Source organism: Varroa destructor, unplaced genomic scaffold, assembly GCF_002443255.2.
Source record: "Varroa destructor unplaced genomic scaffold, Vdes_3.0 BEIS01000001.1, whole genome shotgun sequence".
NCBI classification, from domain to species: domain Eukaryota; kingdom Metazoa; phylum Arthropoda; class Arachnida; order Mesostigmata; family Varroidae; genus Varroa; species Varroa destructor.
This window is the reverse complement of record NW_019211454.1, coordinates 25,822,589-25,846,081: the sequence shown is the minus strand read 5'-3', so window position 1 is coordinate 25,846,081 and position 23,493 is coordinate 25,822,589. Positions and strand designations below refer to the sequence as shown.

The window sequence follows — 23,493 nt, the reverse complement described above, 5'->3', positions numbered from 1 at the left end:
CTATCTAATGAATCTGTCTGTGATCCCTTTGATCTATTGTTAGATTGCTTTCGACACGTGGCCGTGAATGGCTGAGACTTCCCATTTATCTATGCTGCGGTTATCATTGTTTTTTCTATAGCGTAGTACAGCCGATTGCGCCACCTAACCTATCTAGAGCACGATGAATATTGGTTGAAGTGATTTTTCTACAGTGACGAAGCACATCTCTTCAATTTAACTTGGCTCGAGCAAGCTTGTTATTGGTAATGTTTAGGTACAGTTCTGGGACGTACCGTCACCATAATTAGAGCTGAATATCAACAGTCATTGTTTGGTGATGCCAACGACGCGGTCGCTGGCGTTTCTAACTCGCTGTCTCTGATGATGGTGGTGTTCCTGCTGTTGCTGTTTTTCCCTACCTTTTTCCTTCGGTAGCGACTAGTCAAGCCGGTAAATCTTGATGGCCCACAACAATATATAAATTTACCACTCTTACACAGTTAGCATGTTATTATAAATGCTTCGAACGAATCAATAGAGAGATAGTCCTGTCTTATCATCCCAACGATGATACTGGGTAGAAATGCTACCTTGTTTATGTTTCGTTCGACCAACATCGAGGAAGACCATGATACAGTTATGCCTCTGGGAACAATGTATAAGCAGACCAGAATAGTCAAGAAGCACAGGAAGGCGTGTCGTATCGTCCGTCCATAAACTGATAGAACAACGAAAAAAATATTGAAGCCTCCATGAATTTTCTAGAATATTATATTCGAATTATAACTGAGGCGTCATGTCATCGTGCTAATCATTACGATATATCCATATATTCTTGTTCAAATAACTTCACGATCATATACCAAGTTATAACAATAAGTTTCATACGATTAATGAATTGCTCTTGCGCGTCTCGTCGTAATTACTACGATGCAACTGCTGTTATTTTATTCGCGGATTGAAGCTCATATTTTTACCAGCAACGTTTCTTACTTCAAACATTTGCTTTTCTACGATACCTTTACCCACTTTACGTTGTTGTTGTTGTCACCATTCTTATGATGGTCGTTTCACCACCCGGCGTCGATTTTAAGTGATCCGGTCGTAGAATTATTATATTTCACTTTACCTAGCTACTTACCATTATTTAGATATGTGAACAGAAACGACCGGGCGACAGGCCTACGGGCGACTAATTGTGGAGACAACGGCCAGACAGCGCACGGCAATTCCAGCCCATCATCAACACCGCCACGACTTCTGCTATAGTACGGCATTCTGTCCTTTTTTCTTTGCGTTCTCCATGGGTTTCCTCTTTTCTGTCCACATTATCTACATGTCTATCCGACAGTGTATGTGTGCTTGTGTGCGCGCATTTCCCGCTTAAGAGGAAGTGCATTGCCTGACGCGCTCTGCCGGTGCCACCGTCGTTGCCGTCGTCGTCGTCGCTATCACTACTGTTGTCGTGCCGCTCGGTCGCTCAGTTTATCTAGCCGTCTATGTATTTCACTATATGTGGCCTAGCGCGTATCCGCCGTTCGTTCGGTCCGTCTGTGTGTGTGTGTGTGTGTCTGCGCGCGCCATGTCCGTTCGTCTCTGTCTAGCATTTGTCCTGCCCGTATCGGCCCCTACTCGCCCTCACCTTCCTCGTGGTGCTTCCGTAGCCGCCGTTCGACGCCGCCGTTGCCGGGGCCTCCTTTCTCCAGAAGAAGAAGAAGAAGCCTTTCTGTCAGTTGCTGGTTGGCCAGTCTAGCTATTGGTCTGTTCGCCTCGATTTGTTTGCATGTGTTGGGATCCGATCTGCTTAATTCCATTTTATGTCGTTCTGTTTTTGCATTGCGACGTCGACGACGGCGGTGGCGACAGCGGCGGTGGCGACAGCGGCGGTGACGACCGCATTCTGTATCACTGCCGTCACCAGCTTCATCGTCTTCATAAGCATCATCACCATCAGCAGTCGCGTCGTGATTCTTGAACGATGATGATGCTGCTGTCGCGCCTGTTGATATCTGTAGCTTGTAACTGATGTCGTTGGTGTCGCTGATTTTAGCAACATCTTCGCATTCATTTAGCAACCAGTCGTCATGAATAGATGCCAATACGAGACGTATTTATTAACACTTCTACTACTAGTAGAATACTAACGCTAGCGTTGCCCCTGATGGCAAAGTAGTGTCGACCAGAACGCGATGCGCACCGACGGCAGCTAGCAGCGTTTATTACGCTGCCATAATACGTTGCTGTTGATGTTGAACAGTTCCGAAACGAGTCAGTAACTCGAGTGGTACGATGTAGACCTCGACGCTCGTTCAAGTTCGCAGGAGGTGCAATGACGATTGTGCTAATAGGAACGCGAGCGGCGGCAACGGCACCGGAGCGCGTGCGAAACAAACAGAGCGACGACCGGTAGCTGTGTTGGTGCTGGCCGCGCTAACTGTCGCTATTAATACCATTAATAGCACCCTATGAGCGCGCGGCGTTATGACTGTACGGATCACCGTCCAATTGGTTACGAAGTGCTCTGTTTTTTTCTAGGGATCCGCGAACATCGAGCGCGTATTCCCCGTCGATTATCCAGCGACAGTGGCAGAATCAACAAGTACAAAGGGGCTGTTCTTGTTTCCTTCGTCGCTGAAGTTGCTGTTACCAATGCTGCCATTGCTGTCACCGGCAACCAACATCGTTGTTTCGTTGGTCGCGCCTTCACACGTGGCGGCAGCAGCGGCGGCCGAGTGAGTGACCCTTCAAGGATGCAAATTCTCTCTCAAACACTACCACAGGCAACAGCAGCAGCAGCAGCAGCTAGCGACGAGCTGTCGCAGGCCGCGAAAACGAATTGCAGATGACGCAGCGGGCGGGAGTCACACGTACACATTCACCGAGCCAGGCGATAGAAAAGCGCAGCCGCACCGCACCGACTGGGACGAAACAAGAAGTCGACATTTAAGCGACAATAACGACAACGGCGATAGTCGGTGGATTAACAGCAGCAGCAGCAGCAGCAGAAGTTCTTACCTATAGAACCCTTGCCGCTCACTGTTCATTGAAAGTGGAGAGAATGGTTGCAAAAGAACAGAGCAACAACAAACAAAGGGCCATTCCAACTACTTTTCTTGGGCTGACGATTGGAACTGACGCGTTAGTCATACGAGGACATGAGGCTGCTACGTTAGCGCCAGTAATAATGAGAGGACTCGTTCTATGAAACAAGCCAGTTCGTCAGACCAAGCGGTTGGCGGACGCGTTAATAGCGAGCATATGCTATACCCTACGAAGTTTGCATGTAATGGTAGAAGAGTAACAGTTTAGTAGAGCTTAGCTGCCAAAACGGACAAGCGATAGATACATAAGAGAAAGGATAAGTGGATTATTCGTCTGGTCGCCGACAGAGAATTCGCGGTCGCCGCGCTGGCTGTTATTGCTGATACATCCAAAAAAGAAGGCACACCACTACCGCAAAGGACTCGGTCGAAATGGTACCAGTCGGAGAGGACTCGAGGGACGAAGAAGTGTCGTTGTTGATGCCGAACATGCGTATTTACGCACCTCGCTGATGGTGGCGCTGACTATTACGGTAATGGTGGTGATGTTTCGGCGTTGCGACACTGCACGGTACATTCATGTGAGCACTGACCATAGGCACCAGAATATAGAACGCATACACACACATACATAAATAAATGAGAAGGAGAATTGAACGCGCGGATGGTAAATGATTAACACTGCGATCAAGCTGCCGCTGGAGCGATCTAGACGCTGAAGACAGGTCCAGTTTAGAACCTCCTGCAGGGTGAACGACAAATGCTTCGTCACAATCAGCGACCGGCGCCCACCCGCCAGCCAAGCGGACATATGACGCACTGAAGATGGAGGAACCGCAATCGTCGTCGACGTCGTCTTCATAATATATACATGATGTACATGTATGTGATGTGTAGCACATCGTATTACATAATGCTTGCTTCTATAAAACAACTTCTAGTTAGATATATAATAGAACCACGCGTGACATCGACTGAATATTGAGTCAGCAAAGCCACTTACCTGTAAAACAGAAAAAAAAAAAAAGTAATTATTGTTAGTTAATTACAGTACTGTTCTTTAAACAGGCCTTATATATCTTGCGAACGCATATGGTATCACCGGTTGAAATGTTTTTTGTTTTATCGATTCCGACCGGCAATTTCCTTGCTTCTAATTATAAATGAATCAGATACATGCGGACAGACAATACCGGGAGGAAAGATCACGTCTATCTTACGATGAGAACGCTTATGGGTCTTGAATGACAGCTCGCTCGTAACAACACTTTCTTTAATTAAACAGTATTTGGAACAAGACTTCCTAGCGTAGGCTATATCAGAATAGTCCGTGACTCGATGCGTTAGTATTTGTCCGCGAGCCAACGTCCCTCACATGATGCTAAATAGTTTTTCGTCACTAATTTACTTTGCTATTTCTGGGTCATTTCTCATTAACTCAATACATTTACATTTCTATCGACAACATAAAACAAAAAGCACACTGTTACTAATTCAATTAGATACGCCTCGTATAGTTAGTTGTCTATAGAGTATTTCACAACAGCGCTTGACGTTCTAAACTCTACCACATTTTCGCTAAACGATGTAGCATAAAATGCTATAGGTTCGTTCTTCATCCAAATGTCCGGTGTAAATTTATCGTACCACATGATCAATATCCCCGACGACTATCTTGCTTTCAACGTTTCACCGCCACAGTTGTATGTATTTTCTCTATTGAACGCTTTCTAGGAAGTACCTCGGCATTCCAGTTGATACGTACTCTCACGTCAAATGCCGCGCCGATCTCACGCCAAACCAAACAAGAGCCGCTCGTTTTATCATTTCCTGCCTTCTTCAGAACTTCAGAACCCAGTTGTCCATTCGTAGACTACAAATAGGATCATTTCGTTAAGTTGTTATCGATGACGACGACGACGACGACGTGATAACAATGATTTCACATGCTGCATCTACTTTTTTTTTCTGTTTACCCGTTTAGCGGCTTAATTCCTTGTTAATGAACAATGTTACGCCGCTATGGTTCATGTTTGTTCCATCAAACACGTTGAGAAGTTCCAATTGGACGAACGTGCCATTTTTCTACAACTATTATTACTAGGAGTAGTCTAATACTACCACTACCACCACTACTACTACTACTACTACTACTACTACTACTACTACTACTACTACTACTACTACTACTACTACTACTACTACTACTACTACTACTACTACTACTACTACTACTACTACTACTACTACTACTACTACTACTACTACTACTACTACTACTACTACTACTACTACTACTACTACTACTACTACTACTACTACTACTACTACTACTACTACTACTACTACTACTACTACTACTACTACTACTACTACTACTACTACTACTACTACTACTACTACTACTACTACTACTACTACTACTACTACTACTACTACTACTACTACTACTACTACTACTACTACTACTACTACTACTACTACTACTACTACTACTACTACTACTACTACTACTACTACTACTACTACTACTACTACTACTACTACTACTACTACTACTACTACTACTACTACTACTACTACTACTACTACTACTACTACTACTACTACTACTACTACTACTACTACTACTACTACTACTACTACTACTACTACTACTACTACTACTACTACTACTACTACTACTACTACTACTACTACTACTACTACTACTACTACTACTACTACTACTACTACTACTACTACTACTACTACTATACTACTACTACTACTACTACTACTACTACTACTACTACTACTACTACTACTACTACTACTACTACTACTACTACTACTACTACTACTACTACTACTACTACTACTACTACTACTACTACTACTACTACTACTACTACTACTACTACTACTACTACTACTACTACTACTACTACTACTACTACTACTACTACTACTACTACTACTACTACTACTACTACTACTACTACTACTACTACTACTACTACTACTACTACTACTACTACTACTACTACTACTACTACTACTACTACTACTACTACTACTACTACTACTACTACTACTACTACTACTACTACTACTACTACTACTACTACTACTACTACTACTACTACTACTACTACTACTACTACTACTACTACTACTACTACTACTACTACTACTACTACTACTACTACTACTACTACTACTACTACTACTACTACTACTACTACTACTACTACTACTACTACTACTACTACTACTACTACTACTACTACTACTACTACTACTACTACTACTACTACTACTACTACTACTACTACTACTACTACTACTACTACTACTACTACTACTACTACTACTACTACTACTACTACTACTACTACTACTACTACTACTACTACTACTACTACTACTACTACTACTACTACTACTACTACTACTATCTACTACTACTACTACTACTACTACTACTACTACTACTACTACTACTACTACTACTACTACTACTACTACTACTACTACTACTACTACTACTACTACTACTACTACTACTACTACTACTACTACTACTACTACTACTACTACTACTACTACTACTACTACTACTACTACTACTACTACTACTACTACTACTACTACTACTACTACTACTACTACTACTACTACTACTACTACTACTACTACTACTACTACTACTACTACTACTACTACTACTACTACTACTACTACTACTACTACTACTACTACTACTACTACTACTACTACTACTACTACTACTACTACTACTACTACTACTACTACTACTACTACTACTACTACTACTACTACTACTACTACTACTACTACTACTACTACTACTACTACTACTACTACTACTACTACTACTACTACTACTACTACTACTACTACTACTACTACTACTACTACTACTACTACTACTACTACTACTACTACTACTACTACTACTACTACTACTACTACTACTACTACTACTACTACTACTACTACTACTACTACTACTACTACTACTACTACTACTACTACTACTACTACTACTACTACTACTACTACTACTACTACTACTACTACTACTACTACTACTACTACTACTACTACTACTACTACTACTACTACTACTACTACTACTACTACTACTACTACTACTACTACTACTACTACTACTACTACTACTACTGGACTAGAATATGGGTAGTAGTAGCAGTCAATAGTCAATAAACTGCGAACGAATTACGGCAGCAGACCTATACCAGCGTACAACGGGCGGGGGCAAACGTGCTTCCGAGTTATGCTACTAGTGCTTATCCAGTCCCATCTTGTTGGTATCCTATCGCGTTTACTTTCTAGCGCCACAACATGTACTACGACTACAAATATATCTATACATATATATATATATATACATAACCACCTCTAGCCAATGACATGAAATATGAGTTTAGTTCTATGTGCTATCTGTTTGATAACGCGAACAACAAGAATTGAGCCGCCGTCGCCGCAAGCCAACACTTTACCTCACCATCTGCTGGCCAAGCAACCGCGTAGTGGCCTGCCTAACTGGTAACCAACCTGACCAGTTAACCGATTACGAAGGCGCAACGCGGTGACCGCGACTGCCTGCCGCCAGCCCCAATGAATTGTTGCCGGACGAACGCGGTTATGGCGCACGAGAAAGAACAGCAACACTATATATATAGAACGCCCGATTTGACGCGGCATTTGACGTTCGCGTATTACTTCGATCCAATAAACTGAACAACAACAGAAAAAACAGAGCGAAAAATGACGACCAAAGCCAAACGAAGCTTAAACTATCCAAAGCAAACCAAATAACTATGCACCCTAAATCCTATAGATATCTACTACAGAATACTTATTGTAGATGGCGTTCTTATCGATTAGGTTCACGTGTCTATCTTATAGATAAAAACACAAACAAAATATGAGAGTAACAGCAGCAACAAACTGTAGTGCGTATGGCTTGTGAGATACTCGGCAACGGTGCCGAAGTATCAATAGACACTATGTAGAAACATAGGCCCCCGAAAGGTAAATGCTCGTAAGGTTCGTCTAGGGATAATGGCGACTACTGGCCTGAAATAAGCAAAGAACGCTTCCCGTTCAAACGTACACGTGCTGTATGGATACTGACGAAGGCAGTACGGCGATAGGATACAACAAACCTGTGTCCATAATTAAGAAGATAACTTCGTACCAGTTCTATCGGATTAACATTAACAACAACCTCAACTAGATCAGTAGGTTCAACATTGGTGTATGTCCTTGCCGGTAGGTTTACGTGTGGGATACTCTCAAGGCCGCTTAGACAATTCTGGCCATCCCGCCGTCAGATATTAACCTGACCCATTTTCCGATAACGATGCCACTGCTAGTGCAGTTGACGAGCATTTGCTGGCAAAAAGTAGAGATCTAAACAGGTTTTAACAGCTTCTAACTCAGTCGAACGAAGCAACACCGGGCGATCAGGTCGGCGCTTATCTGTTGAGCTAAAATTGCCAGCCAAATGTCACCAGTCGACAAATCTCACAGAGTCGAACTTTTTTGTTGCCGGCCTGGAATGGTCCCTGCGCCGTCCAACACAAGAATCACCTCCTTAGCAATAATCAGTAAGCATGTCTATATGCTTTTATGTTTCTATGCACCTTAGCTTGTTCTGTTGTGTGTCGTTGCCTGTTGCTGCTACTACCATGACTGTCATTATCTGTAAAACTATTTGACTTCTAATTCGGTCGTAGCTGGCGGCAGCGGTAACGGCAGCAGCAGTCATTGATCTATTGTAGTCTTCGCTACGGTTACCTTCTCTTTCTGTTGTTGCCAATATTGCTTTTTAAGCGTTTCCGTTCCTATTGGTCTGTACTTGTCGCTTGAGGGCGTCCCATCCCACCCGCTTATTGCGCGCATCGTTGTTACTGCTGTCGCCGCTGCTCGTTGGCGTTCTCAGGTCGTCGAATCGACCTGTAGTCGACCTGCGATTACCAGTTCTCTCCCCGCCGGTCGGGGTAGCCTTTTTGTGAATTGGTATGCCACCACAAAGTGAAAATAGCATTTTTTTTTTACCAATGATTGTCGTTATTATCATAATTGGGCCTGTTGTGTCTATATCTGACTCGGCGTTATGTATTGCTACGCGATAGAAGGGGAAAAAAATCGACTTGAGAAAGGAGGAATGGAAAAGCTATCCATGCGGCGTTTCGTTATGCGCTAGCAGTTAGAGAGTGGTCTTTTTTGGCAATTCCTACCACAATTACGCCATACTAAAATTATAATAGATTCAATCCGGTGTTCGTGAGCGTGAGTACGTTCGTCTCTGTCTATATGCTACGGTATTATTCGACAACAGCATGTGCTTCGAGTTATAATATGTCTGAAATAGACGCATCGGACGCTTCTCGCGCAACAAATAAAAAATAAAGCGATGGGCGTCAGGTGTGACCGCAGACCATACTGTATAAGGAGGGTTATACGACAGAATAAAGGTCGTTTTAGTTGCTTGTTCTCGATTCATGGTGGTAAGCCAGCTAAAAACAGTTTACGGCTGTTATAAATAAACGTTTACCATTTTTAGTTTCATTTCGGCGATTTACAGACGTACGTACGGCCATAAATTTGATTATAAGCTAGAAAATGTGCACTATCTAAAGTACGTTACGGATGAGAGACGCAAGAGACAAATCTGTAAACTTTCAATCGGCTGGTAAGATTCTTTACTTCAGCTACGACTGACAAACAGATTTTTGCCATATTTACAGTAGCGTCCTCTTTGATAGATTTCGTATCGAGGAGCAAGCAACGCGGGTCGAGATCATCGTCCCATTACGAGTCAACAAGCAGCGAGTCACCGTTTTCACAGCATCCCCAGTTTTCTTCGTGTGGAATAGTGTATAGTTGCTGTTGAAAACTTCGCCGGGCTTCCCGCCACTCACTATCGACCCAACTACGTATGTGTATGCTTGTGTACGAGTGTCTTATCTAATCGTAACGTCGGCGGCACTAACTCCAATAATGCGCTTTTCACTACGTGCGTTGACGCCAGCAGACAGAGTCAGCAGCAGCAGCAGCAGCAGCAGCAGCAGTTGGGCAGCTGCCGACCCAGTGGACTTAGTCAGGTTAGCCCAATCAGCTAGCTGCCATCGCAAGTCGTCCCGGTCAAGAACACGCTGCAAGAAGAACTCCAGTAGCAGCAGCAGAGAATGATGAAAAACAGGTTCCGCCGCCAAATATAACTATTATGCATTGAACCACTAACCTAAAAACCTAGACCCATCGTATCGCGCTCGTATGCATGTTACTCCTACTACCTTGACCGCGAACCCCGCCGCTCCTCGTCGTATATGGCAGCGTAAAAAAGAAAGCAGCACGATTTAACGCATCGCGCAAGTGCGCGGTAAGCGCATTCTAAAGAAATGAGCAAAAGACCGAAAATAAGTGAGTTTCTCTAAGACTATGAAAGAATATAGTTCTATAAGTATCGGTGTATATGCATGAACGCCAATTGTCAAGTAAAGATAAAAAAAACTGTCATGGTAAAATAATGTACTCGTCATACGGCTAACTACTATTCTCAGGGCAGAAGAGCACTCATTAGATGCGGTATCGCTATTGCAGAACGATATACGCGCATAGGGAAATCTACGAGAATATGATATCAGTAATAATTTATTCTAGCGGCAACTGAGAGAGGATGACGACATTGACATCTTCCGGCGGATCTACCAGCAGCGAAAGTGAAATGGAAAAACACAAGAGGGACAGACTGTGTAGTCAGCCAAATCGAAACATGGAGAAGGATGATCGCAGAATAGAAGCGAGCCGAAGAACGAAAGCTACCGTCATCAGAGAGGCAGATTTTTCTCTCTTCCAATGAGACATCATACAGTGACCTGCGAGTGGTTCGGGCGCTATCCCCCGAGAGCTCGACTTTTTGCATCCAACGGCATCTCTAGGTCAGCGGTGTCTCAGGCATTCTGCACTGCACTTACCATCGTCATGGCCGTCGTCAGTTGTATCAGCCAGCCAGCCAGCCAGCCAGCCAGTCAGCCAGCACCCAACCGAGAAACACAATAAGAGGTTAAAAGGTTCATTTCATCTGTTTCTATCTTTTATTCGCTGTCTCGCACAGTCATTGGCAGCCGTTCTGTAACTCATTCTCCTCTTGGTTACGCAACCGGAATCGCTCTTCTGGCCGTGGCATTTTTTTTGAAAATCTTTTTTAGCTATGTTTATTTCGCTATACACACGTCCCTACTTTTCCCTCAACCCTGCGCACATTGTTTCCATAATCAGCGGAAGGCGTTCCTTTGCCTTCTTGTCTTATTGTCTCTCTACCATAATCGACGACAGACGTTGTTCTGACGAATCTGGGTATGTAGGTAACTAAGTATTTAAGCAGCCGTGTGGAAGCAGTTCGAGTAAGGCCTTTAGGTCAATAGGTACCGAGCACGCATGATTCGCGTGACGTCGTTGTCTCATGTCACCACAATCTATCGCGGTAATGCATCAAGTGGACTAACTAGTTTTCTATTGATCGGTCGAATGCCTGATTAATATATCGATGGAAGGCACCACTGCGTCATGACAGGACAAAATAAAATTAACGGATCATATTTTTACCTTAGTTAAGTTATGAAAGTTACCTGAATAATGAGTTGTTTCGCTAAGGTTTTCTCTGTCTGATTCTCGCTTTTAAACAACTGGCAGATTTGATGTGCATTTTTCTCGCAGTAAAATTAATGTTTTAACTTATAACGTCCGTCCTATCAGCGATTTGGTGTGGCCTAAACAGCAAATGAATCGCAACCTTTCATTAGCAGTTGAATGGTGTTTAGATGTATTTAAGTTCTTGTATGTGTGTGCGTTCAGTTACAAGCTGATGGGCTATACGCTGATGCATCGTAGCCAAAGTAGCGACAATGCCATGTACCACAGACAAACAGTCGAAAAGCTGGCCACAGCACATGTTATGGCGAAATATGGATGGCATTAAGAGCTAATTTTCTAGGTCACCTGTCTATGCTATGGACGCAGGAAAGTTCTCTGATAGCAACTAACGAGCAACACATAGCTACTATGGTGATTAGAGCTTGTTCTTGACCACCACCACTACTACTTTCCACTGAACATCAACAATAGCATGTGATTTCCGCTAGCGTAGGCATACCATTAACCGACAAACACCATTGTCATAATACCGTAGTGGCAACACATGAAAGGCATATCGTCGCCAGCTTTTCTGAAGCTCAGGCAAAATGAGGGTCCATGCATTTAACCTAGATTTGTGCGCTTACACTTTAGCACATACATACACTCGCCTAGAGATATGCAGACGTACATATTTCGATTCCATAATTTTGCGAGCTGTGGCAATGCGCTCCGCTCGGCCCTCCAAATGATCAGCTCGTTCTTCGGCTATGTGCCTATCTCTGCGCCTACCTGCCTGCCTGCCTGCCTGCCTGCCTGTCCTATCGGCTAGTACAACTGACTGCTCACTTAGTGCTCCGACGGAAGTGCAGCCACTCGGTTTCGTAAATAAAAACACTACTCTTACAACAATAGTACATCTGTTTTGGTCGATTCCGTTGGGGCGATCCCTGTTTTCCTTTCCCGCTGACTCTTCCCTCATTTTCCTTTTGCGGTCACCGTTGGCTTTTTAATGTCGAAAAAAAAAAACCAGTGAAACGAGCATGTGACAAAAAAGCTATGGCCGCTGGGACATTTCGGCCTGCTCCGCCTTTTACTGAACGTACCATGCGCTCACCTGATCCGGCGGCGCCAACTAACGTTCACCGACGATGACATCGGTAACGCAGCTTGATTTCTCTTCAAGAGCGAAAATCGATTCTATCTTCTTTGTCCTTCTTACTATTATTACCCCCGTCCGGTCGTTTTAATCGCACGCTAGTCAAGAATAGTTTTTGCAAATGGTCTCAATCCTATTCTATTACCGGTCATGGGTAAGAAATGTGCGGTAGGAACACTAGTTTACTATTGTCGGAAATCTGGAAGACGACTGAAGGGACAAAATAATGTCACAGGTACATTGTAGGCCAACCAGCAGGCTAGACAATCTAGTGCTCTGCCTGGGCGAGCGCTCGCCCGTTTGTCATTCGACCCAGGACCGAGCCGAGAATCGACTGACCCGCTGACTATGTGACTGAATTCGCAACAAACTCCGTATCATATCCGTATGTCCTGTTCGTATGTTTCTCCTGACCTAGTTACCTATTTAGGCACTTTTTTTCGGAGCGTACACAATTGTCAAGTGCGGTAAAAAGAAAATTGAATCTACGCCAAGCGGCACCAACGGTAATAGCGACGACGAGGCCGCAAGCCGCATGTTGATTAGAGAACTGCTACTAGAACGTGCCAACTGTTCTAGGTTACTCAATTCTAGACGCTAACGTTAAAAAAAAAAAGCCCGAGGTAGGGAAATTGACTAGCACATAAATGCAGGTACTTCGCTTCACAAAGTAACTTTAGCAGATTAATTCACCAAATGCTGTTTGAACGATACCTGTTGAATGGGACTACTGCCAATTCTTCCATATATATAATCTTCAATCTAGTTCTAACTGGGCTCCTGCTACCATAACTATTTGGTTTAACGGTTGTCAAATCGAACCTAAAAAAAGAAGATGTTTGGAAGCACACAAACGATTATTGCGTGGCAGTTACCCTACCTAGGTTGTCCACTTAGATTTCAACTGCTCCGTTGTTTCAATGGAACATTTCTGATGTAGCCTTGTTATGATGATTCCATTAGTACGCTGTAGTAGTTAGTTAATGCTAGTTTCGAATAGTGTAAAGCATCACCCACTTGGCCTTATGAATACATACATGCATGCACGTCTCTCAAGACGCTATTACTGATTCGTTTACTTGGTCACAGTGATTCTATTATTTCGCTGAATCAGCAATCGTTCGTTATCTCAGCCGTCCCGTGATTACCCTGGTGCGGTTACCCTGTAATCCTATTCTAGTGATTGGCTAAATCCGCGAACAGTCGTACTCCGATGCAGTTACTCTGCTATACTAACATAGTTCCCCTATTAGGATGCTTTGTTGTAACCAGCCCGTTCCTCTGTTATGATCGTGTCGTTCTGCCTTTGCACAAAATGCATCACCTGCAACCTACCGGCACCTGAGGAAACGATCACCATAGAAAGGCAAAAATGGTGTTACATAAAGCTAACATTAGTCAAACTTTGTTATCGTGTTGATAGGTCAGCTTGTTTGGAACGCTGCTACGCGTAACAGGTCGCTGCGTGTGCGCACACGTACTTTGTATTGTCATTGCAAGTAAGTTATTTCTGAACTTCTCTACAGTTCTCTGTCATTTCGCAAATGCTAGCAGCTCATCACTTTTGCGAGAAAAATACGTAAAACTCTTTTTAAGTAAAAACTATGATGCCTGAAAAAGCGGCCACTTTTCGATACAAACCTTCAATAATGATGCTCAACGGTGATCGAACAAATCGTCCAAACTAGGCCTTAAGCCAACAAACTACCCAAATCGAACCTAACGGCCAGTGCTTGAGGAAGAGTCTCTAGCAGGCTACAAAACGACAGATAGAAAGGACCACTCCACGTGGGTCCATTTAGGAGAATAGACTAACAGGAGAGTAAACCGATAGATAAACACACAGACAGAAGTTTTTTTTTACAGGATAGATAGAAACAGATTACAGATGTCTGATTAATAATCTCAGCCGTGATTACAAGGAGTGTAGCTGGTAGCAATTATAAGGTTGATAGACAACATTACTATGAATGGATCGTGCCTTACATCAAAAAGGAGAAGTCACTTAATTCAGGTATGGAAAGGGCACTCCTTTTTGAATTCACTGACCTGAAAAATCTCTTGGTCAGTTTTAGATTTACAGCACGATAGTGATATAATTTTTTTAAGCGATAAAACGACCTAGAGAAGTACCGCAAAATTCACGAAATATTATCAACGCCAGGCGGAGTAATCCGAGTTTGACGACAGCTGTTCGATTCGTTTATAGTCGTTAAATTTATAAACATTTAATGCTTATGGCATCTGCAAGTATTCAGTGAGCTCCGTACGCTCTCTCTGGGCCTTCGTACAAACACTCGTAGACCTTAAAGCTTTGCGCTATTTGCAGTTGGTTATAGAATCTGATCTATCCCTGCCTTAATCTATTGCTTTTTTTATATGATCGCTGTAGGCTTTTTGCAGAAGCCTTCGGATCAACCGATCCAGCCAGTAAACACCGATATATGTGTGTATTCATTTGGGTGGTCATTCTTTGTCAAAACAGTTATACCTGAGGCTGGCCATATAACCTCAGTGGAATGGCGTTCTTTTGGACAATCTGCAGGATGTCAGAGATGCTGTGTGCGATGAAAATAAATTTGCCCAAGTTACTCAAACTAGACAATGGTACATTGTTCTGCAATCAGCAAATCAGTGCAGTAACGGTTCCTAGGTGACAAGTATTTCCGTTTGGGCATACCTACTTAATACAGTTTAACTGTCGTTTGCTTTTATTTGTGTACCGTAAAAAGTGAAGTTAGTGCTTAGTCGAGATAGAGCCCCCGTGGTCTTTTGCGAGCATCAAAAATTAGTGGGTAAGCCGTAAGGCAACAAGCACACTCTGTCTCAAGCCTGCCTCTAACGCGTCTGGGCTTTGAGATCAAAAGGGAGAGGCAACATACTTCTGATAAGTTCCGTTAGCGAATCTAACGTAGTTGGTGCCTGTTGAACTACGCTGTTATGGACTTACGGGGTGATGAGGGCATAAAAAGATCCTACGGCATTTCTTTCTCTTTTTTTTTTTTCTATCTCTTCTGCGTCCTCAACTGAACGCCGAAGATCCGATGCGGGGATAGTGTGATGGTCGTCTGTACCCATACACATTCCATGGAGGCCCTATGGGTACAAAAAATCAACGCAGACATAGGGAGCATTGAGAGAAACGCTCGTTTACGGTATTTGTAGCTCGTCCTTCGTAGCGTAGCAGGATACAGCGGAAATAACTGAAGTAGACGTAGAACAGGCTCACGGAAGAAGGGCTACCGCTTGGCCATTCGCTACTCGGCAAGGGGCGAGGGGTGCTAAAGCACGGCAACAATCGCTAAGACCCAATTTCGTAGTAGTATGACCACTACTGGTTATACTATGACCGTATCGTCTGATGGAGTGGCTAACGGCGGTACGAGACGTACAACTCAAAGCATTTCGATTTAGTAGGAGTCGAAGCAGAGGTAAGCAACGGAAAGAATAAGCAAATGCGCATGATACACTTACATAGAAGTGAGCAAAGGAAACGGGCGAAACGGCAAGGTGCCTGCGTCCGGTCGACGTTGAATCGTGCAGTAGACACCTATCCTCTATATAACGCTACTGCGAAAGTGTACTGACGAAGTGGAAAGCAAAGAAGCAGAAATCCTTATCGCCTCTTTTTGTCCGGATTCATTCGATGGCTGGTGAGTGCCGGGTTCGGCCTGACGCACGGCGCTGTCTGTCAGTGCAGCGTTCGTCACGGAAGCTGAGGAAGTTCAGCGGGTGCCCCCAGCTGGATGGATACAACTAAAGCCATCTACGACCACCATCATCATCATCATCATCGTCATCTCTACTAGCGTTCATATTCTACCACAAGGGAGATTTCAACGTCCGTGAGGCTCCGTCGCTCGTGCAGCAGACGTCACTATTATAGCGCCGCCACCGCTACGGGCAGCACTACCAGCTCGACGATCGGAGCTAGCGACTACTTACTCCCACCTAATCCGAATCGCGGTCTGTCATAGCAGGAGGCTTTTCGCCTCCAGTTACCACCCGGTCGCGAATTATCGGCTTTTCTCGACTATCGCCCTTTCCGCCCTAATTGCACCTAGACACATAAATACCCTTTCCTCGTGAGCGTGTGACTCCGCAGTCTAAACAACAGCAATACGAGGATGCATTGTGTCAACTGTGAAGGAAGCTGCTACACAAGATAGCGACTAGGTTGATGAATCAGCGAGGAGTAGTATCCAGCTGGACAGACCATATAGCCTGAACTATGACCAAGTAAAGCAGTAGCCGTACGCGATGATACCCTACGTTTACCTCTTCGCAATATATACAGACACACTATGCTAAATGACAGAACACGAAGAAGGTGCCTCTAAAGCATCATTGTGCGGCTGAAATTTTTGAAAAACATGATGTGGTTGCGATCCTACATACGGAATCGCTAGTCAACAACAGAACACTTTATCACGTTAAGTTATTCGGGGGCCAATTGCATTTACGTATGTCACAGAACTGAATTAATTTATCGGCTGTATAGAGTCATATCCGAATGTATTGCTTCTATGACGGCCTAGCACGAATGGCCTTATTGGGGGTTACGAAACTCGACACAAGCATAATAGAATTGCACAATACCATAATACAGAAATGCAGTGAGTACCGTAATCTCACGTCAGAATGTACACACGAATTCTCTGCTTTATGTACATATGCGGACGTACTAGCTGTAACCAAATGGTACCGTTATTACTAACTCTGGCGCGATACCGAGCGTATCTCGAGTTTAAGACGCTCGAGTGAAAGATGCTCGCGGGTTACAAAAAAAAAAAGTTCATCGACAGAACGGACTAGTTTGGCAAGGGGAGGTTCGTCGTTCGTTCGATGTCGATCTTCTTTCTGTATAATATCTGTCCAGATGGTCGCTGTCTGTCCATCCGAGAGTAGAGCAGCTGGCACGCACTCCGCCGCCATTCAGGCTGTCGAGATGGCCAGTTTCACGAAATAAAGAAAAAGAAACAGGGGAGTCGGCAAAGACGCGACGCATATGCATTGCATTCGGATCATTAGAACTACATCGGTGGCCACTGGTTCTTTGGCAGATACGCCTTCGTTCATCCGATCTCTTAGTTTGCTCCCCGCCACGATCAAAGTATGTGTTATGGCCTCCCGATCTTCGCGGTTCGATCCTTCGCTATCCTGACCTCCCCCCCGTCCCCCCACCTCATCTTTCCCTTTCCTCTTGTTCTTTTCATCATCAGCCTTCTCATCCTCCTCGAAAGAACAGAGCCGGTATAACCACAGTTCAGCGGGCAGGGCGCCTCGCAAACCCGTTGTTTTTGCTTTTGTCCGACTTCGTTTGTGTCTTGAAAATGCGCAGCTGGTGCTGCACAGTCGCAGGTGCGATCTGCCGTGCGCGCTACATCGTTCTAGTCGATAGTCTCTAGGTTCGGGAGTCGCTACGCGACAGAAAGTAGAGGCGATATTCGCTGCCAACGCCTCCAACCATCTCTACATTCAGCATCAACGACAGCAACACCCTCGAGTTTGGGTTTGCCATTTTTGACCAAGTAGATTTGATCAATACTTAGTTATTCAACTTCGATTCACGTTGAAGGCCGCGACTCGACATTGTTGAGGGGGACAGCTTTGTTTTCTAACCCGTTATGCTAGCCGGGTCGGCCGAACCCCTCCATTCCGTAACAAAGTAGAGTGAGCTGAGCAGGTCGTGTTTGCGGTGTCTTCTTAGTGGCAACGCTATATTTCTACTTCGTTTCGTATAAATCGATACATATCTTTCTCAGTCTCCCCTGGATATCAATTCTTATCGAACTATCGTTGTCGGTTGCTACCCTTTCCTGTTTACTAGCCATATATAATGGTGTATGTTTCGTGGGCGCCTCCGTATGAAACGATATAACTCATACGGCAAACGGAGCAAAGTCAACACAATGGTGAGAGAGAAGACGCAAGTGGGGGTTCACTCTAATTGAACCCAGTATTACCAATCAGTGTCGACTACTATTTTAGAGAAGGAGCTGCCTACAGAACCTTGGTTATCATATTTGCACATTAAATCTTGCTCGTCACTCTATACAGTTCTCTATTGTCATACCCGCACGCTGCAATGGTAAGGTGTTTACCCATTAGAAATACGTGGCGGTGCAGGTTCGAAACCAGACGTAGCCACACCTCGTACTGTGAGCCAGCTATTCGAAGCAATGCTTACCGACGGCGTTGTTCAAAACTTGAAACATTAATTAACTACACTTTTTTTTAATAGCAAAAACACTGCAGTGTAGGTAAAGTACTTCTATATCTTTCCCTGGCTGTCTCAACTAATTCGTTCACTTGAAGTTGATAGAACGCAGCTTTAAGTTGCACACATACGCTGTTTCCGTCATACGACTACATCGCTGCCACCGTCTCCGGATTATTCATCGGCGGCGAGCAAGGTTGACCAATTATGAACGATATAGAAAACTGCCGTCAACCAGATCCTATACAAATATGAACAGGTGCGGCAGGTTTTGCACTCTGGGGCAGAAGCGCGATAACAACAATAATACCGCGGCAGCTGCAGCGATGGCAACAACCAAAACAACAATTCGATCCGTCAGTGCGATAGCGGTAATCGAAGCAGAAGTGATGGCAATAACAACTACAGAAGGAGGCGAAAAACGTAAAAGCGGAGAGATAATATGAGAAGGAAGTTTTCTGCTTCAGACAAAAAATAAAGATTTATTTTCCTATTCTCAGCTTCTACTTTGCTTCGCTTTGACAATGATTTGCCCACTACCTGCCCGTCTGGGAGTGGTCGCCTGCTGCTCAGAAATGGGACTGATTCAGGCTGAGGTGAGGAGCACGTAGACACTCCTCCAGATCTGTGAGAGTAGATAGGTCGCCGAAAAACAAGAGGAGGAACGGAGGGAAACAGAACGATGTCAGCAGGCGCAACCGTAGAAAAAGTTGCGGCAGTACCAGATGACGGCGAAGAAAAAATCGCAGAAGCTGTTATAGGAGCGACATCGTAGGAGGGCAAGCGCGCTATATTTAGACAACGGAACAAGGCCTCGCCGTCAAGACAACAACACTAAGGACAAACGCTTCCATAGGAGCGCTTCTTTTTTTGTTGCGGTCAGCCAACTTTGGATGCCTGGCAAGCGGCGGGTCATCGTACACGCTACGATGATAGACGGCATTTATGCCGTTGTTTTTGTTCATGATCGAGTGGCAATGCAAAGCAGAGCAATGTATAATAATGATGACAATGGTGGTAACGAGGAAGAGGACGACGAAATTAGGAAGGTAAGGTAGGCGAACATTGCCAAAACCAATAAGTGGCAGAATGATTTTTATTTCAACTTATACAATCAGTCAGAGAACCAGACTGAGTCATGGTACTGATAGCGCTATTAGTATTACTGTCGCAACTACAAGGCTACGTTAAGTCCGACTACATTTACATATTCATACAAGGGGCAAAAAACTACCTAATGCTAACTCATACTAACGAATGAAATCAGGTTCGCTAAATCAAATTATGGAGTTGACTAATTAACATGATAACGCCGATGGGATGTGGTTTCAGCCGGAAGATCATGTTGAAGAACCAAGCACCCAGAGCGGCCTTAACAATATTAGGATAGCTGAATATAGTTTTATGTTCGATCTGATAAAATTCATATTCCACTCATCATCGAGGTTTCTATCGGTTCCTGACGCCTGTCTACTCCTTGTTAGGTTATCGCTGCGTACATGTCTGTAAGTGTGCTCTTTTCGCTGTTTACTATTATCATCAGTTAGTGCGTGTCTGTCCGTTTCTTTCTCCTGAATCATTTACATGTGATTTAAACGAATAACAACATCGGCATGTTTATATCCTACAGCAAAAGCTCCTTCGAAGCGCGAAGTGCCTTCCTTCGTGCGATCGGCCTCGTCGACGTCACCGTCTCATCTTCGCAGACAGACATCGGTCGGTCGAACGGTGGCCACTGTGTGTTTGTAGTGAGACAACAGCCAGTCGCCCGACCTCGCTGTTGATCGCTGCCTCTCTAAGGTTTGCTGCTCGGCAATCAGAGCGGCAGCATCGATATAACATTGCCACTTGCTCCAAACCAGCCGCCCACGAAGAGGCTCCCGCTTCGTTACGTCCAATTAATTGAAAGCAGAAGAGATATGCTCAAAACGAGAGACCGATGAAGACGAGCGACGAGGGCACAGGGTGAGTCTTTAGCTTTCGGTGGTTACTTTTGGTGCCGTTCGGTCCAGCTCGTTGCCTCAACTTCAGACAGCGATAGCTTCAGACAGTCACACACAACCGCAGACTCATACGTAGACTCATTTCCAAAGGACTCCGAGAAGGCTTTCACAAGGTGGGGCAAATAGTGGGATTAGAGAGTGAAAGTGATCGAAAGTCCAATGACGTGCCGAAGTCCCGGAGCGCAATGAACCGAACCACGAGCGCGCCGCGTCGGTTGGCGTCGCGGTCGGGTACGTTACAGCAGTGCCATGTGTGTAAGCTAGCAATGCCCGTTTGTTTAGCCTGTAGTAAACAACAACTAAATCTGCTACCATCGTCATTCTCTTATCAGGCGAGAAAAGAAAGAAGGCAGGTGCTTTTCTTAGCCATGCTGCTAAAATGATATTACAAGACTGTATGGCGTCGCAGAAACAGTGAAGTCTATCATCATGTCCTACAACCTTACGATAGGTCTACGATTCGAGAAGGCGTTACGGTGATGTGGTGGTGTGTCTATATGACTTCAATAGACGTCATGCTTGTTTTTCTTTGCCAAAGCAAGAATTTTTCGCGTAGAGTCGCCGGGTGGTCTCTCGCGCAGCGATAGTGATATACGGTGGTGGCTGAAACTTCAGGAAGCACCGCTACCAACAATGACGGTTGGTCGCTGCTGCCATCGCCGCCTCTGGGTCTCAAACTTCTATAATGTTTTCCCAGACTTGCACTCAGAGTAGAAGGCAGGGGTGCTTACTTTCAGGAAGCCAAGGGCAAGCAACCGCATGACTGACGTTCAGTCTACGTCTACATTAGGGTCTTATGAGTTCATTAGAATCGCGATTTGGCAATGTCGAAGAACAGCAGAACTGGCTTCTCGAGCAGAAACAACACCGTGTGCACTTCCATAGCGTTTTTTTTCTTTTTTTTTTTTTATCAAGCAATATAAAGAAGATATCTATAAAACATCATCATATTCTCGTATGCACAACCTTCCCGCTAACGCTTTATCGACGCATCTGATCCCTTGGTATCATTTAGCTCCAGCCTGACCTGCAATGTCTCCAATCGATTTCTCGCTAGTTTTTACCAATGCATGCACAACACGCGTTGTCAATTCATAACTGTTGCTATTAATGCAAGCTTGACTTGAGTGCGTCTCGAGGGAGGGACCGTTCGAGTGGTGCGCTCTGATGCACAGCTAACGGGCCGATTTAGCGGGTTCAGGTTCAGCGGTCGTCGCCGTGTTGTCTGCCAGAGATTCGCGAGATTGTCCCAAGGCCTTGATCGTCGGCGCAGGCCGTTGTCACTGCTCGCGACGCTGACTCTGCCAACGGCGGACACTGACCTGCCGTGTGTGGCCGAGCAGCTCTCCTTGGCCACTCAACGCGTGCGCGCTTGCTTCCCTACTTGTATTACAGTCGCCTATTCGTCTGTTGCGGTCGTGGCTGGCAACAGCTACGCCGGCAATGCCACAGTCCTTGGGCATGAGATGAGCGGGTTTCCAGGATTGAACCCTATAGAGCCAAACGCTCGTACAGTATACATACACAGCCACATGCAGTTTTACGCTAGGCGAGCAGGCATTCAAACACGCTCGCTTCTTTCTTTTTGTCTATCGTTGCGGAATTTGCCCCTGGTGGCCACCCGTGTTACTACTGCTGCCGCCGCCGCCGTTGTTGGGTGCTGCGTGGCCTCACATGGTTAACGTATTGTAGAGTATAGGGGCTCTGCAGCGTACATTAACAAACAGAAGCAACAACGTTCACGCTATCACGAATATAGAGATCTCGTTTGGGAGTGCGGCGCCATACAATTTGCACACACACGAACGGACGCAATAACAGCCAGAAATACAAATTGCGCGCTAAGAAGTTTTAGGGTGACGGCGGGTTCTCAACGCGCGCGCAGATACACACACACACACACACACACACACACACACACACAAAACAGATAAATATTCGTTTTGAATCAGCCTTGAACAGTGAGCGTCCTACCGAGAACAAGCCGAAGAGTATGAAAGGGTGATTTCGTAGCGTTTCCTGATTCTTCTTTCGCCAGGGCTTTCTCTCATAGCGATTGCCGATGTGGCTGCTGCTGTTCCTGTTTCTATCGTATCTAAAGATTGGCGCCTTTAGCTATCGATCAAGTTGTCAGGTAGCTACTAGTGGAATCGATGGCAGAAGCGACGTCGCTGGCCGCTGTCAACAACAAAAAATCATCGACTGCACCAACCCTCGAGGCAGCAAATAAGGCAGTAACCAAGAAAGTACGCGCGGGCAGCCTATATAAACCTGCGAATAAACGCCTCGCCGGCACGTGTACGCTATGTCCTAGCTGATACGACTGCCGTCCGTCAGAAAATTCTGCTCCCCTATTACCGTGTCGAGAATTTTACACTCATTGCAGCAGTGGCAGCACCATCACTACCACTAGCG

At 44.8% G+C, this 23,493-nt stretch overlaps 1 protein-coding gene and 2 long non-coding RNA genes across 5 annotated transcripts in view; 1 reads left to right on the top strand and 2 right to left on the bottom strand.

Annotated features, from left to right (window-relative positions):
• The window catches only part of LOC147758437 (uncharacterized), a 39,678-nt gene extending 35,671 nt beyond the window's left edge, over window positions 1-4,007 (bottom strand). Inside the window, exon 1 of one of the 2 annotated variants that reach the window (XR_015319132.1) lies at window positions 1,124-4,007. This is a non-coding gene — a long non-coding RNA (uncharacterized LOC147758437). The remainder of the gene's footprint in view (window positions 1-1,123) is intronic. The other variant, XR_015319133.1, reaches the window with a different exon arrangement.
• LOC111249520 (uncharacterized) overlaps window positions 1-23,493 on the bottom strand; it is a 158,549-nt gene that overhangs the window by 77,832 nt on the left and 57,224 nt on the right. The gene's annotated exons all lie outside the window — the stretch shown is intronic.
• The window catches only part of LOC147758436 (uncharacterized), a 73,576-nt gene continuing 57,352 nt past the window's right edge, over window positions 7,270-23,493 (top strand). The window contains exons 1-2 of one of the 2 annotated variants that reach the window (XR_015319140.1): window positions 7,271-10,484; window positions 10,725-14,354. This is a non-coding gene — a long non-coding RNA (uncharacterized LOC147758436). Of the gene's footprint in view, window positions 14,355-23,493 lie in introns of both variants that reach the window. The other variant, XR_015319139.1, reaches the window with a different exon arrangement.